The sequence below is a fragment of the Suncus etruscus genome, chromosome 15, assembly GCF_024139225.1.
Source record: "Suncus etruscus isolate mSunEtr1 chromosome 15, mSunEtr1.pri.cur, whole genome shotgun sequence".
NCBI lineage: Eukaryota > Metazoa > Chordata > Mammalia > Eulipotyphla > Soricidae > Suncus > Suncus etruscus.
The window spans coordinates 77,987,507-78,003,654 of NC_064862.1; positions in this window are offsets into that span (position 1 = coordinate 77,987,507).

A 16,148-nucleotide genomic window follows, 5' to 3' on the forward strand; every position below is an offset into this window, starting at 1 on the left:
CACTCGCTCCTGGTGGGACTTGGGGGACTGTCTGTGGTGCTGGGAATCAATAACCAGGGTCAGCCACATGTAAGGCAAGTGCTTATTCCCTGTGCTCCATCTTTGGTCCAGGCTTTGCCTCCCCCATCTCCCCTTTTTGTTTCTTGGGTCATACCCAGCGGCGCTCAGGTTATTTCTGGCTCTGCACTAAGGAGTCACTCTTGGCAGGCTCAGAGGACCATATAGGACACCAAGGATCAAACCCAGGTCAGCCACATGCAAGGTAAATGCCCTTCCCATTGTGCTATATCACTCTGGTTATGTGAGCCTGCCCTGGCTGCTCTCCTTGGCTTCTGTTTCTCAGTGTATCCCCTGTACCCTGTATTGTGGCATGCACTCCCTCATGCTCTTTGAGTTAAGGGCTGACAGGTACTCAGTAGCATGTAGGGGCCACTTTCCCTCGGTCCCGTGTCTAGGCTGGACTCAGATTTCTCATGTTGAGCCATTGTGAGTTGTGCTGCTGTGTGGTCCAGCAGCTCCTCTGTCTCCAGCTCTCTAGCACACACACTTGGGGACGTTCTGTTTGGAGTCTCGGGGAAACCACCAGACATGCCCTCCTGACTTCATACTGTGTGTGGCTTCAGTCTGACTCTGACTTAGCTTTTGAATTCCCATATGTCCCCTCTTTCTGTCATCCTCTTGTTGCGAGACTGGCCCAATGGCTGGTGTGGTTGAGTCTCTGGTCCTGGGTTGCTATTGCTGTGGAGAATTTCTCCTGGGAAAGTGAGTCTAAATCACTCATATTAAATATTCTCATCCAGGGCTGGCTGAGCTAGTATGGGGGGCATTACCTTGCACACTGCTGATGCTGGTGTGAGCCCCACTACCACCTTGTCTCCTGAATGCTGCCAGGAGTGACTCCCAAGCACGGAGCTATCAGGACCCTCACCCCAAATTTCTCATACAAAGCAGAGTTCTTGGACTTAGCTTTACTGTAGGATTTCATAGTCAACTACCCATGCAGATTAAGTCAGTGTTTCCATAAGTGCTCTCTAAAGCATCCCTAGTTCTAGAGCAGGTGTCTCCACTCTCAAGGGGCCTGGAGGCCTATCAGAACTTCATCCTGGCTCTGGGATGTGGGGGAATCTGCAAGTGTTGCTGAGTGGGTCTGGGATTCCATTTGAACATTAAGGAGCAAGTAAATTGAGTTAGGTCTGGGCTTTTCCAGAGGTGTAGCCGCTCAGATCCACCCACACCCCAGCTCAGACCCCGAGAATTTGCAGGGACAAGGCTGCTGTACTGGCCAGGACAGCCTCCCATCTTTCCCTCCCGTCTGGATTCTGAGGTTCCCCAGGCCGACCCGTGACTTCTCGATCAGCCGGCAGGTGGCGTTGCAGGACGAGGCTTGGGCAGCTGCTGCGGCTTCTACTCCTGCCGGCAGGTGACGCTGCGGTTCCATCCGTGTTCAAGTCGCAGCTGGGCTCAGGGCCTGCTCCCAGATGTGGCGCAGATGGGTGGGCTCAGGATGAGGTGCGGGACCCCAAAAGTGCTCTCCAAGGCCAGTGAACCCATGGGGTGGCATGCCCAAAGTTCCGAGGAGGAGCTTGTGAGAGTCAAGTTAATGTACCCCGAACCCCAATGTGTGCCCTCCACAATAAACAGTTCCTGCTTCCCTATTGTTCCTTGTCCTGGATGCACGACAGATAGGCAGTCCCCTGAGAGCTGACTGGATCCTGAGAGCTAACCAGATTCCTGAGCTGATCAAACCCCCAAGAGCTGACCAGATCCCTGAAAGCCAGCTATGGGCAGTTAGTTGGCCTTGAGTACATCAATGTGTGTGTGCAGGACCACAGATATGTGGGGGCTCTATCTCCGAATCTGTCCTCACATGTGTCCCCAATGACTTACCCTGTCTCAGCCTCTCTTTGTCCTGTTGGTCCACTGATTCTGTGTTTATCCTCCCAGGGGTTCCAGAGGCTGGATGGCTTTGGATCCTGCCAGGCTCTGCTGCAAGTCTTGGGTGAGTGTCTGGCAGAGAGCAGAGGCAGGCAGGGGAGGCTGTGGGGGTATGGGTAGGTCAGACTGTAGAGACTCTGCAGCAGGCAGCATGCCTGGTCCCTTCTGGCAGGACTTGGGTCACTGAACCAGATGGTTCCATTCGTGGGCTCGCTGCTGCTGGTACCCCATGATGTCTGAAGGCCCCTAGGGTCACTCCTGGTGTTAGCAAACGTGCATCAGGCGATAATGGGGTGTGGGGAGGGACCCTAGTATATGCATTCCCAGCCCTTCACTTCCCTGGAATTTGCCCGTGAACCGGATGCAGGGTGCAGGCTGAGTGGCAGATGCGTCTATGCTATTGCTTCTCTTCCAGCTGGAGGAACCCACAGCTGATTCCCTGAGGCCCCAGATGGAAGAAGTCCCCTCCCATCCCTGTGGATGCAGCTCTGGTCGCTTCCCTCCCTTTTCCTTTCCTTCTCTAGTGCAGGCCATCTGCTGGTCCTGCTCCTGGTGCTGCTCCTCCACGGGGCTCTTCAAGGCCACCTGTATCTGTCATGTCACAGCACTGTTTACTTCAGGGTCCCCAGAGCCTGGTGGAGGGAAAGTGGGGGTTCTGATGTTAGGGCTCAGTGCCCACCAGCTCCAGTTCTGCACCACCCCCGCTCCCAGTCTCCTGAATCAGATTCTAGCTGGCCTTCAGCCATGGCGCTTCTTAGAAACAGTGGATGAGGCTGGAGCGCTAGGATAGGACAGTGGGGAGGGCGTTTACCTGCATGTGACTGACCTTAGTTTGATTCGTTGTATCCCATATAGTCCCCTGAATGTGCCTGGAGTGATCCCTGAGCACAGAGCCAGGAGTAAGTCCTGAGCACTGCCAGGTGTGGCCCCAAATGAACAAAACACAGCCACAGAATACAGTGCATGAGGGCCGGGCGGTGGCGCTAAAGGTAAGGTGCGCCTGCCTTGCTTGCGCTAGCCTTGGACGGACCTCGGTTCGATCCCCCGGTGTCCCATATGGTCCCCCAAGCCAGGAGCAACTTCTGAGCACATAGCCAGGAGTAACCCCTGAGCGTTACCGGGTGTGGCCCAAAAACCAAAAAAAAAAAAAAAAAAAGAATACAGTGCATGGAACTTGCTAGAAGCAATGCATAGCTTCTATCTGGACCCCAGTGTTTTGATGGACGCCCTTGTTTTCCATTTGAGATTTGGACTAAAATATCCCTACGTGCTGTCCCAATATTCTGGCTTAAGAACTTCATTTTTAAGTGATTCTAGATTTGCAAGAAGTTGCAACACACACACACACAGACACACAGAGGCACACATTCCCACAGACACACATACTCACACCTGTATATGTATCTCACTTGTCCACTTGCTGCCTCTTTCCATACCCAGAACTGTGGCAGCAACTTTAGGGAGCCAGTCATGTGGATCCTCCCCCTGTTCATGTCGGCCAGTATAGACCTGGGTGTTCTTGTTTGTTTGTTTGTTTTTTGGGTCACACCTGGTGGTGGCGCTCAGGGATTACTCCTGGCTCTGCATTTAGAAATTGCTCCTGGCAGACAGCATGGGGGGCATTGGATACCAGGATTCAAACCACCGTCCGTCCTGGATCAAGGCAAATGCCTTATTGCTGTACTATCTCTCCAGCCCCAACCTGGGTGTTCTGTCCCTGGAAACTGCCTGTCTGTCCCCAGAAACTGCTCCTCTGTCCCCGTGACCTGCCCTTGCAGGCCTGGCTTGCATATGACCGAGTGTGATGTCTGCTCATCCTGGCATATTTTTTCTATGTGCATAGTTGTGTAGGGAATGGGTCCCAAGAGGGAGCTCCTGGGGCTGACCTGTGGGTGGGTGCCCAGAGTCTGTTGGGATGCATGGCTAGAATGGAGCTTCTGGGCTGTACTTCTGTGCTGTCGGGATGCCTGTCCCCCTTCTCCAGGTCCCTTAGCCTCACCCGCTCTGCAGTGGAGCCTGGGCTCCTGGGGGTGCCCTTGGGCCTCTTCCTACTCGCTTCTCTTTGCCCGTTCGTTGATGAGCTACTTTTGACCACGGCCCCTGAACCATGAAGGTACCATGGCTTCTTTCCCATGTTCTGGGCTTGTGTCCCTGGTAATTATGATATTGGCAAATATTTCCCCTTGGCGGGCCACTGGGTGGTGGTTGTTTTCTTCCTTTATCCTCTTGGCCAACTCCCCCGCCTCCACCCCAACAATTAAGCTGATTGGCAGCACCAGGAATTCGGTCCTGGAAACCACAGCTCTCAAGTTTTTGGTACACTTACCAAGTCGGTATTTTGGGTTTTAATTTTGGGCCACTGCCTTGGTGGTACTCAAGGATCCCTCCTGGCTCTGGTCCTGGCAGGTTTGGGGGACCACATGGAATACTGGGAATTGAATCTGAGTCTGCCACATTGCAAGGCAAACACCCTCCACTCCAGCCCCAAGGTTTTTGGTTTTCATTTTTGGCCCACCTTCTCAGTGATGCTCAGGGGCTCTGTGCTCAGGGATCACTCCTGTTTGGGTCTGTCCAACCATGTGCTTTTGCTGTTGATGACACATACCCTTGGACCATGGCAAAGTTGGTGGCCTCAGAGGGACTGTGTGGAACCATTAGCTACCACAGTCCCTGGAATTGAACCCTTGGCTATGGGAACCTGCTGGGTGACACCCTCTGGAGCCCAGCTGTGAGCCATGGGGCCACAGGTTTGGTCCCCAGGGCCAGGCAGGTTTGGTCCACATCATATTCACAGTGGGACAGACATGCTCACTCTGCTTATGAGTGGCCAGCCCAGAGCGCAGCGGGGCTGTCTTTGGGGCTGGGCTTGAGCAGGGCAAGGGCCAGTGAATGAAGGCCGTGGGGTGTGGGAGGAGAAGTGGCCAGAGAGGCTTCCTACCCCTCTGCCCCCTGCTTCATTGGTCCTAGCAAGGCTTTGGATTTATTATTTTGGGATAGAGGTGCCAACCAGTGTTCTGGGCCCCACTTGATGCTACTCAGTAAGCAGGGCTGGAGGATCAGTGTGAGCCAAAGGTGGTTTCTGTGGCCACATTCAGCAATGCTTGGTGCTCAGGAGGCTGCGTGGAGCCCGAGACTGGACTGGAGTCCAGCACTAGCCACTTGGTAATCTCCTTGGCCCCTGTTTCCTTCCTTCCTTCCTTCCTTCCTTCCTTCCTTCCTTCCTTCCTTCCTTCCTTCCTTCCTTCCTTTTTGGGCCACACCCGGTGACACTCAGGGGTTACTCCTGGCTATGCGCCCAGAAATCGCTCCTGGCTCAGGGGACCATATGGGAGCTGGGGATTGAATCTAGGTTCATCCTGGGTCAGCTGCGGCCAAGGCAAATGCCCTACTATTGGCGCTAACACTCTGGCTCCTGTTTTTGATTTTTTTCCCCCTGTGCCCAATCCACTCATCTCCTTCAGGTCTCCATGTATGCTTGGCTGATGGACACTTAGCTTCCTACTCAAGTGGTATCAGACTTGAGGTTTGTTGTTTTTGGGGTTTTATTGAGGGTCTCTGGTTCATAGTATGGTTATTGTGGTGCCCACATCTTCAGGGTGTGATATCACAAGCACATTGGAATTGGAGGATACCCATTGCAGGAGAACCCCAGACTTTAGGAGCCTCCCTCCTTATACTGTGGAGAGGCAGGCACCCCCTCTGAGGGCATGACCCTTTGGTACCTGCTGGCCAGCCTTCGGGAGCTGGTGACCCCCAGGGGCAAGGCTGAGAGGACATTGTGGGGTAGGGGGACAGGAGGCATCTGGGTGGTAGCAACCAGAGTACATGTGGGTACTGGTGACTGGCCTGGTTCCAGTGTGGTAGGGACAGTTTGGCTTGCTGCCTGGACTGGGGCACATGATCGACCTGGGGTCAATTCCTGACACCACATATGGTACCCTGAACCCCACCAGGAGTTGGGTGAATCACCTCCAATCTCCCAAAACACTCAAAATAATCCACCTTAGTTCTCCAAGTTCTTTTTTTGTTTTGTTTTATTTAGTTTTGGGTCATACCTGGTTGTGCTCAGGGGTTACTCCTGGCTCTATGCTCAGAGATTGCTCCTGACAGGCTCGGGGGACCATATCGGATGCTGGGATTTGAACCACTGTCACTCCTGATTCAGCTGCTTGCAAGGCAAAGGCCCTACCACTGTGCTATCTCTCTGGCCTCCTTAGTTCTCCAAGTTCTGAACCTCTCTGCTCTGCCAGGGGTCCCCTGCAGTCTGTTTGTCTGTCTGTCTTTCCAGGACCTTTGGCAGTTCATAATTTCGGCTGCTGTCCCTTACAGGTGAGTCTGCCTGCCTCTGTCCATGTCTGTCTCTGCCCGTTTGTGGAGCATTTTCCTTCCTCTGCCAAGTCGATGACCCTGTCGGTAATCGTCCTTATTGCTGGGTTAACCGAAGAACACCACTGCCCTGTTTATTGCTCACTTGCTCTGTGCCTGGGTGGCAGTGTTCTGCTTGGATGCTGACAAGGGCCTCCTGCCTCTTGTCTACACCCTATTAGCTCCATTTGATGGGCTTAGTTCACAGCCGAGTCTCTTACGCTTTGGGAAAGGTTGAACCATTTGCTCCGGGGGGCTCACTCTGGATAACATTCCCGTTCCGATCCTGCTCTGCACCTCTGCTAGGTGTTGTCTGGCTAAGCAGCTGCTCTCTAGAGCCCCAGGAACAAGGTGGGGCATGGGGCTTGTTTCTCCATGAAGTTGCTGGCCAAGTGTGACTATGCCAGGCTGCAGGGCTGGTGAAGTTGGTATTTCTGGCCACCCACAGAAGACAACTGGAGATGGGGTGTATGGGGGACAAGGTGCAGGGGAAGGATGCAGTGAATATGGAATGCTTCCAGTGAGACAGGATGTAGACAGGAACCAGCTGGACCGCACAATATGTGTCAGGCTGTGGGAAGGGCTGGAGGCCGTGGACAGACATCTCTCCCTGGGCATTTACTGTCCTGTGCCCTGTCCCTGGGAGCAGGGCTGGCTGGGACAGTGCACCTATGCGGTCCTGTAGGGCATCCCCTGAGGAAGAACTGTGAGTCCAACCGCCTCAGGCTGGGACATGGTTTTAGGTCAGAGCCACTGAGAATACAGCAGCTGACCAGACCTGACACTGCCATCTTGGTGGCCCCCATGCCTCCCGGGAGTGGAGGCAGAGTGTCCTTCTCTCACCTGCCCCAGGACCATTGGTTGAGCCACAGTGACAGCCCCCATACCCCCTTGCAACCGCAGCTCCTGTTGCAGCTTTGCTCTGACTCCTTCATAACTGGACTTCCAAGCCCATGAACCTTCTCCTCCTCTTTATCTACTCCTCTTTGGCATTTTGATAGAATGCAGAGCCTAGCTGGATTCCTGGTGACCTGGCGTGGACTTTCCTGGTTGAAACTTCTGACCAGGCAGGAGCAGGGGCCTTTGAGGACCCTCACCCTTGGCCCTCAATCAAGGCCTTGTGGCAGCACCTCCTCCGGATCCAGGTGGGGACACGGAGCAGCCTGGTTTTCTTTCTTTCTTTCTTTCTTTCTTTCTTTCTTTCTTTCTTTCTTTCTTTCTTTCTTTCTTTCTTTCTTTCTTTCTTTCTTTCTTTCTTTCTTTCTTCTTTCTTTTTCTTTCTTTCTTCTTTCTTTTTTCTTTCTTTCTTTCTTTCTTCTTTCTTTCTTTCTTTCTTTCTCTTTCTTTCTTTCTTTCTTTCTTTCTTTCTTTCTTTTTCTTTCTCTTTCTTTCTTCTCTTTCTTTCTTTCTTCTTTCTTTCTTTCTTTCTTTCTTTCTTTCTTTCTTTCTTTCTTTCTTTCTTTCTTTCTTTCTTTCTTTCTTTCTTTCTTTCTTTCTTTCTTTCCTCTCTCTTTCTCTCTCTTTCTCACTCTCTGTCTGTCTCTCCTGCCTTCCTTCCTTCCGTCCTTCCTTCCTTCCTGCCGTCCTTCTCCCTCCTCCCCTCCCCCCTCCCCCCCCCTCCCTCCCTCCCTCCCTCTCTCCCTCCCTCCCTCCTTCCCTCCCTCCCTCCCTCCCTCCCTCCCTCCCTCCCTCCCTCCCTCCCTCCCTCCCTCCCTCCCTTCCTCCCTCCCTCCTCCCTTCCTTCCTTCCTTCCTTCCTTCCTTCCTTCCTTCCTTCCTTCCTTCCTTCCTTCCTTCCTTCCTTCCTTCCTTCCTTCCTTCCTTCCTTCCTTCCTTCCTTCCTTCCTTCCTTCCTTTTGGCTTTCCCCAAACCTCTGAACCTCAGTTCTGTGTCTACCGCCCTCACTTCCCTTCTCTTGAATGCACAAGTGTTGTTTCTCTAGCTTCCAAGTTTGCTGTGGAGCCTCCCCCCTCAATTCTCTCTGACTAGGATGAGGAGGAGAAAGGGGAGGAGGAGGAGAGCGTGATAATGCTGAAGGGTGATGATGGTGTTTCTGATGGCCTCAGCTCATGATATGATTGTGACCTAAGTCTTGCAGTGCTTTTTCCAGTTCAGAGCTGCAGCTGTGGGAGTCACAGGGGAGCACCCCTTGGGGAGTCCCAGATTGAGGGAAAGGAAAAGGGACTCTATCCTGAGGAGCCTGAGCCTAGCCAGGGTCAGTTGCTGGGACCAGACCACCAGTATCCCTTTGCTATTCCCAGAGCACTAGGAAATGTGTTGGAGGGGTGGAGGTGGGGTGTATCTCTCGCCCCGTGACTCAGATGCAGAATTCAGGCCTGTAATTCGCTTCATCTATCTCAACTCAATATGGTGGTTTTTATTTTTAATATTTAAAGGAGCTCAAATAATACAATAAAGATGTAATGCCGCCCCCTTCCTCGCTTCTGTCTCTTATTCCCGAGGCGATATTAGCATGAATTTGGTCGGGTTTGTCTGCCTCATTTACAATGATCTCATCACCTCTCCGTGCACATAGATCTGGGCCGTGCAGCCAGCCAGCCAGCCTTTCCCGCCGCTTCAACTTTACGGAAACCCTGTATTCTGCAAAACATAACATCCTCAAGCCTGGTTTTTATTCAACATAATGCTTTCCATCTCTAGACAGAACTTGACTTATTAAAAAAAAGTAAAATAAAATAAAAGCTGCCGAGCGTTCTTCGATCTGAGGCCAGTCCATGATTTATTTATGCATTTTCCTCCTGATAGACATTTAATTCATTTCCAGTTTGCGGCTCCCACCCACTGGCTGTTCGCCGGTCCCCACGTGTTTGGAGAGAGGCGGTATGTGTATGTGTGTGTGTGTGTGTGTGTGTGTGTGTGTGTGTGTGTGTGTGTGTGTCTGTGTGAGCGTGTCATGGAACACCCCATGGTTCCACGCTCATGACACTGCACCTTGGGGTGTCTTTGTATCAAGCTAGACTCCAGACACTGTCCTCTGTGACACCTGTGGCGGCCTGAGCAGGCACTGCCCTGCTTGTGGGGTGCCTGCTCTCTCTGCCCTTCTCTGGGCATGGGGTGGCCGCAGTGTGGGCTGGAACGTGACCAGGATGGGAACAGTCCCGTGGGGAAGGAGGGCACAGACACTGAGACACAGCCTGGTATCCTTCCTCGGAGCCTTGGCCCTCTCTGCAAAAGGCCAAGCAGGGCCTGGGCACCCCATAGTGATCTCGAGCACTGCCAGAAGGGAGCCCTGAACAGGGGGATCGAACCCTGACCTTGTCCAACTTGATCTCTTAGTCTCTAAAGAGTGTTTTTTATTTTTTTTCCTTTTTTCTTTTTGACCACACCCAGCAGTGCTCAGGGGTTACTCCTGGCTCTGCACTAAGAAATCACTCCTGGCAGGCTTGGGGGAACATATGGGATGCTGGGAATTGAACCTGGGTCTGTCCTGGGTCAACCACATGTAAGGCAAAAGCCCTACCACTGTGCTATCATTCCCGCCCCTAAAGAGTGTTTTTCTGGTTGGGGACATGGTTGGGGGCAGTCTTCGTTTGCTTCTTCAGGACTCTTGTCTGAATACTTCAGCCTGTGGTGTGGCTGTGACTGAACTCTCTGCCTCCTCTGGTTTTATTTCAGCACCAAGGGGCAGAGATGGGTCCTATGGGCTAGGACATGCCTGCACATGTGTCTTTGCTCCGAATCTGAACCCTCAGATTAATCTAAACCAGTGGTCAGCAACCTTTTTTTTCAACTGAGCCAAATCTCGCCAAAACCACAATTGAAATGTATTTTGAGAGCCACACAGGGCACGCACTGACAGAGGCTAGGAGCAGAGTCCTGACTCCTGGAGCCGCTGCCCGGCAAACAGAAGAGCCGCATTAATAAGTGTAAAGAGCCGCATGTGGCTCGAGAGGCGCAGGTTGCCGACCACTGATCTAAACCTTCGTGGCTCTGAGCACCCTGGCCCCAGCCCCCGAGAAGGCGGCTCCTTCCTCTTTCCTTCTGTCTCACTGTTCCTTCTGCTTCCTTTGCAGCCTGAGAAGCAGCTCCTCCACGTTTCTGCGACATCCTGGGCTTTTCCCGGCCTGATCCTTTCATCCTCCCCTTTGTCCCCCCTTGTTCCTCAGTTCTCCTGACACTCAGAGCAATGTCTCTGGTGTGTTTGATCATCACAGGAGGTTTCTTTAGAGCCGTTGCTCTGTTCATCCGACATGTGAATTTTAAATGTCCTCCTGCTGCTCTATCTCTTCCTCTCTGTCTCTCTTTCTCTCTCTTTTCTTTCTCTCTTCTCTGTGTGCCTTTCTCTCTTTGTCTCTCTCTCTTTTATTTTTTTGAGTCACACCCAGTGGCATTCAGGGGTTACTCTTGGCTCTGTGCTCAGGAATCACTCCTGACAGGTTTGGGGACCTTATGGGATACCAGGGATTGAATCTGGGTCAGCTGTGTTCAAGGCAAATGTCCTCCTGCTATGCTACTGCTTGACCCTGTTTCCTTCCTTCCTTCTTCCTTCTTTCTTTCCTTCCTTCCTTCCTTCCTTCCTTCCTTCCTTCCTTCCTTCCTTCCTTCCTTCCTTCCTTCCTTCCTTCCTTCCTTCCTTCCTTCCTTCCTTCCTTCCTTCCTTCCTCCCTCCCTCCCTCCCTCCCTCCCTCCCTCCCTCCCTCCCTCCCTCTTTCCTTCCCCCAGGTACTGCTCCCAGGGCCTCATCTGTCCAAGTGTCCTACCTCTGAGCCATATCCTGGCCCGTCAGAGCTCACCATGCCTTCACACTATTTCAAAAATCACCTTGAAGATTTCTTCCACTCTTTCTCATTTGATTTAAACTTAAGTCACAGCACTCATGGTTCTGGATGTGGACTGAGAATCTGTGTCTCTGATCACCTCTGGGAAGGTGTGTGGGCCCCAATTCCATTATAAAAGCCCCTGGAAGCCCTGGGCTCTGCTTCTGTCTGCAGCCCTGGCTCAGGGACTCTTGAATCTGCTTTATGGATGGGACATTTCACAATGGGCCACAGGGGTGCCAACCTGGAGCTCCGTGAGAGGAAGTGCCGGCAGGGAAGGCCCATGGCTGGCTGAGCTCGGGGCTGTTTCGAGGCTGTTGAACATCTGTCAGCCGCAGCTGTGGTGGCTGGAACATTCCAGTGCTCTGCAGAGTTTTTCACTGCTGCGCTGGCGCAAGATTCGGAGTGAGGGCAAGAGGGGCAATGAGCTGGGGAAAAGTTTGATTTTGATTTTAGTTTGTTCCTGATGCTCTAACTTTCAGTCTAGCCCTATGGGCAGTGGGCAGCCTCCCACCTTGGGGCCTTACCCTGCAGCTGTGCCTGAGCGGTGATTCCGAGTGCATCCCCTGTGCCCTGTACCCCCAGTCAGGTGGGCACCCACCTGAACTTTTAAAGGGCTCCCTGGACTTCACTGGCCAGCAGGTGAAAAGCCCAAAACTGTGGAAGCCTAGAGTCCAAGCAATCAGAGAGACTCTTGGGGACACTCTGGGCTCTGGGGAGGCAGGACTACAGCCAGTGGTGCCAACCATGCCTCTGACCGCTTTGCTGCCCTGCCTGGGCCTCCTCCCTCTCCTCTTCCTCTTTCCCCACCTTCTTATTCTCCACTTCCTTTTCCCCTCATCTTCCTCCCTTCCTCCCTCCAGTTCTCCAAAGCCAAGGAAGCTTCACCTCCCACCTCAGGGTCCTAACCCAGACTTCTGATCATTCTGGTGGCCCGTGAGCTTGGGCATAACCTTGGGGAGCAGGGAAGGAACTGCACTGAGGGTCTCTCTGGCAGAGTGGCTGAGGCAGGGGTGTCTAGAGAGGGGTGGGGAAGAAAAGGGGCCCCAGGAGCTGCTGTTAGGATGGGGGAATGAGTTATTGGCCCCCATGGTGCTTCTCTGGCCATGCTTCTGTGGCACCCTCCATTCAGATATAGGGATACGTCATCAAGGCCGAAGGAGCTGCTCGAGCGTGAAGGGGAGTCCACGGAGAGGCTGCCGGGCACTGCCATCTGGTTGGGTGGATGTCAGGGTTGCAGAGACCTTTGGGTACTGGGGCTCATGGGGAAGCAAGTAAGTCTCTACCTGCAAGGCTGCAGGTTCAGACTCCCACAACCCCAGCTCTGTGCCAAGACAGCTGGGACTGGATGGAGAGGTGAGGGGCAGACGCCCCTGGGCACTTGTCTCCCAAGATGTCCCCCTCTTCTAAAATGTTCCCCTCTCCCGAATTGTCCCCTCTCCTGAGAGGCCCCCTGTCCCCCTGCCTACTCAGACTCTGAGGTGTGTAGGTTTCCCTCTGCGGCTGAATTCAGGGCCTCGATTTATCTTCTGTCCCTCAATCGATTTTGCCCTGCCACGTCTTTATCCCCTGCTGTGTCTGACTGGTCTGACTCTCTTACCTCCTCCAAATCATTCCTCCCAACTTCCCTCAGGACTTTATGCTGGTTCTGTGCTCAGGGATCACTCCTGACAGGACTTGGAGGACCTTATGAGGGGGCCCTATGTGTGTACATGGGAAACTCGCCCAGTCACTGCCTCAGCTTTCTGTTTCCTAGTGAAGGAGGGACAAAGTGACCATGAACACCAGTCAATGCCAGGCTGTCCTGCTATTGGGCACTGCCTGGGAGGCCTGAGAAGGACACATGGCAGGCATATTTCATATTTCAGAGGCTGAGGAGATAGCTGGGACCCCTGAGAGCACTGGACTGTGGCCTGGCTGGTTTGCAAAGAGCAGAGCCATTGGTTAGGTTATTGGTTAGGCGTTTCCAGTAGCAAAGCACACCGAGTTTAACCACTAACTCCATACAAGGGAGAGGCCACTTGAAGCTGTACCCCCGATCTGTCAGCAGCCCAAAGTGCCAAAGTGCCCTTAATGTGCTGACTGCTTCATGCATGCAAGATGGCTGCTACAGCTCTGGGGATTGCTTCCTCCCATCCAGTGCCTGTCAAGTCAGGAAACAGAAGGGTGGCCATGAAGTTAAAGTGTGTCTCTATACTCTTCTGTGGCTAGAACTGTGGCTGTATATCTATCTATATCTCTGTATCTTTATCTATATCTATCTGATATATGTCATATAAGATACATATTATATATCATGTATGTAATATGACTCTTATATGTCAGATGACATGTTGTGGCATCCTTACATGTAAGTGCAAGCATTTTGAGTTTCAAGAGTCACGCGGTAATCTCATTTTTCAGGTCTTCTTGTCAAGGACATGAATTTTGGGGACCAGAACAATAGCACAGTGGGAAGTGCATTTGTGTTGCTTGCGCCCAACCCGAATTTGATTCCTGGCATCCCATAGATTTCCTCGAGCCTGCCAGGAGTAATTTCTGATCACAGAGCCAGAGTAACCCCCGATTGTCACAGGGTGTGGCCTCAAAACAAAACAAAACAAAAAACATGAACTCCCTTCTTCCTTCCTTAGTGGCATATGTGCTCCTGGGGGAATCCAGTGGCCCCCAGCCCTCTCCTGTTCTGAGGGACAGGATCCCTGGCTGTTCCTGCTTCCTAGACACATACTGTGTTGGCCAGTGCCTGGACCCCTCGACCACCCATGCGCTAGCCCATCCTCAGCGTCGCTGCGGGTTCCTGATCCAGCTCAGTGGCTCCTGTCTGCGCTGGAGTGGAAGTGACGGGCTCTGGGGTAAGTGTTTGAAGGTTGCATTTGATCTTGCCCCTTTCAAAAACTCGAAAAGCAGCCAGCAGCGCGAGGTGGAAGGAGGTCAGCGGCACTTGGCAGGACTTTCTCTACACGGAGCCTGCGGGATCCCCATAGCACCTGCTGAACTGGCACTGAGGAACTGCTGATGTTTCCAGTGGGCACCCATGGAAATGTTTCCTGTAGGGCACCCATGGAACTCGTGGAAGAAAGGTGCTTTCTCTAGGGCACACTCAGGCCTGGGTTCGATTCTTCTCATACATTTCAGGAGAGATGCTAAGGAGGGAGAGAAAGCGGTGGGGAGTGGCAGGTCAGAAGTCAGGAGGGCAGGATCCACTGTCAGACTCCAGGCTGGAGGGTGGCTCCTTTCATCTGACTATGTTAAGCAACTGGGGTGGTCTGGCTCTGTTGGATTCTGGGGGTGCATGGAAGCTGGAAAATATGGGATCTGTGCACAGAGGCAGAGCAGGTGCAGATGCTTAGGGAAAGGTGTTGTCTTTCTGCTGGGGTCCTGTTTCCTTTTGTCCTGGGTTGTGGAGGCATCAGCTCCTGCTCCCAGAAGGCCCAGTATGCCCAGAGGATCAGGGCACAGAGGGAGGAGCTGGAGCACTATGGGGATCCTGGGAGGGAAATTGGGGCTCCTACAGCAGCCACGAGGACAGCTTTTCTCTGTTCTGGTGCCTCACAGAGTAGAAAGAACCCACATGGGACTTTGTTCCATGAAAGGGCTGTTTCGGGAAGTGGGAGCTCAGTGGGGCAGCCACGGCCCTTTCAATTAGTGGCAAGGGCAACATTTGTCCTCGTGGCTCCTTACCTGGGGATCTTTTCCTGCTCCAAATTATTCCTGTTCTGGACCCTGCTGGGGCGGGGGGAGTTGTGTGTGCTCTGCGTGCTTTGATTCTCCTTAGGATTCATGTTAAAATGGCCTTGTTGGGCTGGATTCAGTGTGTCAGTCAGTCTGTCCATCTGTCTGTCCATCCTTTGCTCCTAGATGCCACGGGGTCATCATGCTGTTTGGTCAGCATTTTGGTGTGGGTGAATCCCAAAATCTAGCTTGACTGGAATCTTCACTGTGGGATTTGTGACGTGGGCCGGGAGTGGGATGAGAGAAATGTCTGGAGAGTGTGGATGAGGGGCTGTCCCAAGGGGACAATGGGGTCTGTGGGGAATCTATCTCAGGTGTAGATATGTAGATATTTCCCCCTCTTCTGCTTATCCAAAATGTGGGAGCCACACTTTCCTTTCATTGAGGCTAAGGGTGGAATCAGGACATAGGAAGTCTCTCCCCCACAGCAGGGCCAGCCCTGAGCATTAGGAGCTGGAGTTACGTTTTTTTTTTTTGTTTGTTTGTTTGTGTTTGGGCCACAACTGGCAGTGCTCAGGGATTACTCCTGGCTATCTGTTCAGAAATAACCCCTGGCAGGCACCGGGGACCATATGGGACGCTGGGATTTGAACCAATAACCTTCTGCAAGAAAGGCAAATGCCTTACCTCCATGCTATTTCTCCGCCCCCTTGGAGTTATGTTTTAATTTGAGACTTCTCACAATTAGTTCGGGGCCAATAAGTGTCCTGAGTGGGGAGACCATCCTGTATTTGGGGGAGTTTGAATTGGGAAGTTTTTTGAAATAGGAAAGAATAGAAAAATAGAAATTTTGGGCTTACCTTGCACATGGCCAACCCAGGTTCAAATTCTGGCATCCCATGTGGTCCCCTGAGCACCATCAAGAGTGATTCCTGAGTGCAGGGCCAGGAATAAGCCCTGAGCATCACTTGTTAGGTGTGGCCCAAAAATGAAAAAGAAGAAGAAACTTTAATCCATTGGTGAGTAGGTTGGCCTCATATTGGTGGTTTGGAAACAAGGTTCTTTTAAATACCTGATTCCATTTTTTTTTCTTCACATCAAGTAACCAAGGTTCACATGCATGAAAGGAAAAATAAGGCAACTTTCTATGCTGAGGACCTGAGCGCTGACTGGAGAAAGGCAGAACATTGATCCTGGCTATTTTGCTCATCTTTCTCTCCCTTTTCTGCCTCTTCTACTCCCAGTACCATCACGATGGCCAAGCTCTTTACTGTGGCTGGCTCCATGTGATTTGTCTTAGGATAGCCAACTCTCCTTCCAAATAGCTTCCCTGGTTAATCAAAGTGGAACTGTCAACACCCACGGTCAATTCTTCTCTGTCACTCACGATAGTTGAAA